We start from the raw sequence: 4,499 nt of genomic DNA, 5'->3' as shown, positions 1-4,499 counted from the left end.
ACTGCCTTAGCAGTAGCCAGCACAGTTGACCTGTACTCCTTATACAGCAGTGGAGGCTGATCAGGGGAGGACGCCTCATAATAATGTCTGGAACGAAGAGAATGGAATGCCTTCAAACACATGGAAGAATGTGTTTGATGTATTTGATACCATTCCACTAAATCCACAAATGCCATTACCACGAGCCGTCCTCCGTAATTAAGGTGCCACCAACCTCCTGTGCTATACAGTGTTCTATTTCAGAGCACACTGCGAAGACCAGTTATACCTTTTAAAATGCAACATGTTGAGTAAAAACAACAAAAAAAACACAAATACAGGGACACTCATCATCATCATCACCACCATCACCATCATCACCATCATCATTTCAACAGTAGAAAAGAACAGGGCACAACAAAAAGACTGAAGTATTATACAGTATGACATATCAACACATGCAGGTCAAGGTTTCTGTTCTAAGAACCTGCAACAAGTATTTGCACCCCGATGAGCTTATTGATCAACCTAAGACCTCGTGGTAAAGTTGAAAACAGGAGGGGAAAGAAAGACATGCAGGTGGATGAGAAAGGGGGAGAAACAAAGAGGAGGAGGAGGAGGAGGAGGGAGAAACAAAGAGGAGGAAGGAGAGGAGGGAGAAACAAAGAGGAGGAGGAGGAGGAGGAGGAGAGAGAAACAAAGAGGAGGAGGAGGAGGAGGAGGGAGAAACAAAGAAGAGGAGGAGGAGGAGGAGGAAGAAACAAAGAGGAGGAGGAGGGAGAAACAAAGAGGAGGAGGAGGAGGAGGGAGAAACAAAGAGGATGAGGAGGAGGAGGGAGAAACAAAGAGGAGAAGGAGGGAGAAACAAAGAGGAGGAGGAGGAGGAGGAGGAGGAGGAGGAGGAGGAGGAGGAGGAGGAGGAGGGAGCAACAAAGAGGAGGAGGAGGAGGAGGGAGAAACAAAGAGTAGGAGGAGGAGGGAGAAACAAAGAGGAGGAGGGAGAAACAAAGAGGAGGAGGGAGAAACAAAGAGGAGGAGGGAGAAACAAAGAGGATGAGGAGGAGGGAGAAACAAAGAGGAGGAGGGAGAAACAAAGAGGAGGAGGGAGAAACAAAGAGGATAAGGAGGAGGGAGAAACAAAGAAGAGGAGGAGGGAGAAACAAAGAGGAGGAGGAGGGAGAAACAAAGAGGAGGAGGAGGAGGGAGAAACAGAGAAGAGGAGGAGGGAGAAACAAAGAGGAGGAGGAGGAGGAGGAGGAGGAGGAGGAGGAGGAGGAGGGAGAAACAAAGAGGAGGAGGGAGAAACAAAGAGGAGGAGGAGGGAGAAACAAAGAGGAGGAGGAGGGAGAAACAAAGAGGAGGAGGAGGAGGAGGAGGAGCGAGAAACAAAGAGGAGGAGGGAGAAACAAAGAGGAGGCGGAGGGAGAAACAAAGAGGAGAAGGAGGGAGAAACAAAGAGGAGGAGGAGGAGGAGGAGGAGGAGGAGGAGGAGGAGGAGGAGGAGGGAGCAACAAAGAGGAGGAGGAGGAGGGAGAAACCAAGAGGAGGAGGAGGGAGAAACAAAGAGTAGGAGGAGGAGGGAGAAACAAAGAGTAGGAGGAGAGAGAAACAAAGAGGAGGAGGAGGAGGAAGGAGAAACAAAGAGGAGGAGGAGGGAGAAACAAAGAGGAGGAGGAGGGAGAAACAAAGAGGGGGAGGGAGAAACAAAGAGGAGGAGGGAGAAACAAAGAGGAGGAGGGAGAAACAAAGAGGAGGAGGGAGAAACAAAGAGGAGGAGGGAGAAACAAAGAGGAGGAGGAGGAGGAGGGAGAAACAAAGAGGAGGAGGAGGGAGAAACAAAGAGGAGGAGGAGGAGGAGGGAGAAACAAAGAGGAGGAGGAGGGAGAAACAAAGAGGAGGAGGAGGAGGAGGAGGGAGAAACAAAGAGGAGGAGGAGGGAGAAACAAAGAGGAGGAGGGAGAAACTAAGAGGAGGAGGAGGGAGAAACAAAGAGGAGGAGGGAAAAACAAAGAGGAGGAGGAGGGAGAAACAAAGAGGAGGAGGGAGAAACAAAGAGGAGGAGGAGGAGGAGGAGGGAGAAACAAAGAGGAGGAGGAGGGAGAAACAAAGAGGAGGAGGAGGAGGAGGGAGAAACAAAGAGGAGGAGGAGGGAGAAACAAAGAGGAGGAGGGAGAAACAAAGAGGAGGAGGAGGGAGAAACAAAGAGTAGGAGGAGGAGGGAGAAAGAAAGAGTAGGAGGAGGGAGAAACAAAGAGGAGGAGGAGGAGGAGGAGGGAGAAACAAAGAGAAGGAGGAGGAGGGAGAAACAAAGAGGAGGAGGAGGGAGAAACAAAGAGGAGGAGGAGGAGGAGGAGGAGGGAGAAACAAAGAGGAGGAGGAGGAGGAGGGAGAAACAAAGAGGAGGAGGAGGAGGAGGAGGAGGAGGAGGAGGAGGAGGAGGGAGAAACAAAGAGTAGGAGGAGGGAGAAACAAAGAGGAGGAGGAGGAGGAGGAGGGAGAAACAAAGAGGAGGAGGAGGAGGGAGAAACAAAGAGGAGGAAGAGGGAGAAACAAAGAGGAGGAGGAGGAGGAGGGAGAAACAAAGAGGAGGAGGAGGAGGGAGAAACAAAGAATAGGAGGAGGGAGAAACAAAGAGGAGGAGGAGGAGGGAGAAACAAAGAGGAGGAGGAGGGAGAAACAAAGAGGAGGAGGAGGAGGGAGAAACAAAGAGTAGGAGGAGGGAGAAACAAAGAGGAGGAGGGAGAAACAAAGAGGAGGAGGAGGAGAAGGGAGAAACAAAGAGTAGGAGGAGGAGGGAGAAACAAAGAGTAGGAGGAGGAGGAGGGAGAAACAAAGAGGAGGAGGAGGAGGGAGAAACAAAGAGGAGGAGGAGGAGGAGGAGGAGGAGGGAGAAACAAAGAGTAGGAGGAGGAGGGAGAAACAAAGAAGAGGAGGGAGAAACAAAGAGGAGGAGGAGGGAGAAACAAAAAGGAGGAGGAGGAGGAGGGAGAAACAAAGAGGAGGAGGAGAAGGGAGAAACAAAGAAGAGGAGGGAGAAACAAAGAGGAGGAGGGAGAAACAAAGAAGAGGAGGGAGTAACAAAAGGGAGGAGGGAGGAGGAGGAGGGAGAAACAAAGAGAATGAGGAGGAGGGAGAAACAAAGAAGAGGAGGGAGAAACAAAGAGGAGGAGGGAGAAACAAAGAAGAGGAGGGAGAAACAAAGAGGAGGAGGAGGGAGAAACAAAAAGGAGGAGGAGGAGGAGGAGGGAGAAACAAAGAGGATGAGGAGGAGGGAGAAACAAAGAAGAGGAGGGAGAAACAAAGAGGAGGAGGGAGAAACAAAGAAGAGGAGGGAGAAACATAGAGGAGGAGGAGGGAGAAACAAAAAGGAGGAGGAGGAGGAGGAGGGAGAAACAAAGAGGATGAGGAGGAGGTAGAAACAAAGAAGAGGAGGAGGAGGAGGGAGAAACAAAGAAGAGGAGGGAGAAACAAAGAGGAGGAGGAGGAGGAGGGAGAAACAAAGAAGAGGAGGGAGAAACAAAGAGGAGGAGGAGGGAGAAACAAAGAGGAGGAGGGAGAAACAAAGAGGATGAGGAGGAGGAGGGAGAAACAAAGAAGAGGAGGGAGAAACAAAGAGGAGGAGGGAGAAACAAAGAGGAGGAGGAGGAGGATGGAGAAACAAAGAGGAGGAGGAGGAGGAGGAGGGAGAAACAAAGAAGAGGAGGGAGAAACAAAGAGAATGAGGAGGGAGAAACAAAGAGGAGGAGGAGGAGTGAGAAAGAGTATGGAGTAGACTAGAGGACAGAACACAGACATTATCTGTCTAGCAGGGGATGCTGGAGGAACAGTGAAACAGCAGGGAATGCTGGAGGAACAGTGAAACAGCAGGGAATGCTGGAGGAACAGTGAAACAGCAGGGAATGCTGGAGGAACAGTGAAACAGCAGGGAATGCTGGAGGAACAGTGAAACAGCAAGGAATGCTGGAGGAACAGTGAAACAGCAGGGAATGCTGGAGGAACAGGGAAAGTCTTTGCATTGTTCTATTCTGTACATCGTTATGTCTCATGTGCTTTTTGATGGTCGCTTTTCAACAGCCACCATGTGACCTCTAAACTTAAAGGATTTATCTAGATATTTGACTATATTTCAACATTTGAGTTGTTCGTTTCAATAACAAAACACAGTTCTTTGGAATGTCGGATAAACTCTTTTCACCCTACAACCGTTGGGTAGAAACACCTCTAAACATTGTGCCGTCCTCTTTGCTATAGAGAAATGCCTTGAGCATTTTATTACTGCTGAAAGACATGTCAGAGGAAAGAAGAGTTGCGTCTAAACTAATGCTTGTCTCATGTGTCCCAGTATAAATTTCCACTGGGATTTATTGCCAACCATCCATAGAAATAACCACATCGAGCATGCTGTTACAGACTGCTACCAGCAGAGGCCACTGTTTGTTACGCTATGGGTGGAATTTGTGCCAATAAACTCTGATTCAAGGTCAGTTTTGGTTGATTTCTCCTCAAACAGTTGAAATTAG

The sequence above is a fragment of the Oncorhynchus clarkii genome, chromosome 8 (genome assembly GCF_045791955.1).
Source record: "Oncorhynchus clarkii lewisi isolate Uvic-CL-2024 chromosome 8, UVic_Ocla_1.0, whole genome shotgun sequence".
NCBI lineage: Eukaryota > Metazoa > Chordata > Actinopteri > Salmoniformes > Salmonidae > Oncorhynchus > Oncorhynchus clarkii.
This window is presented reverse-complemented; position numbering follows the sequence as displayed.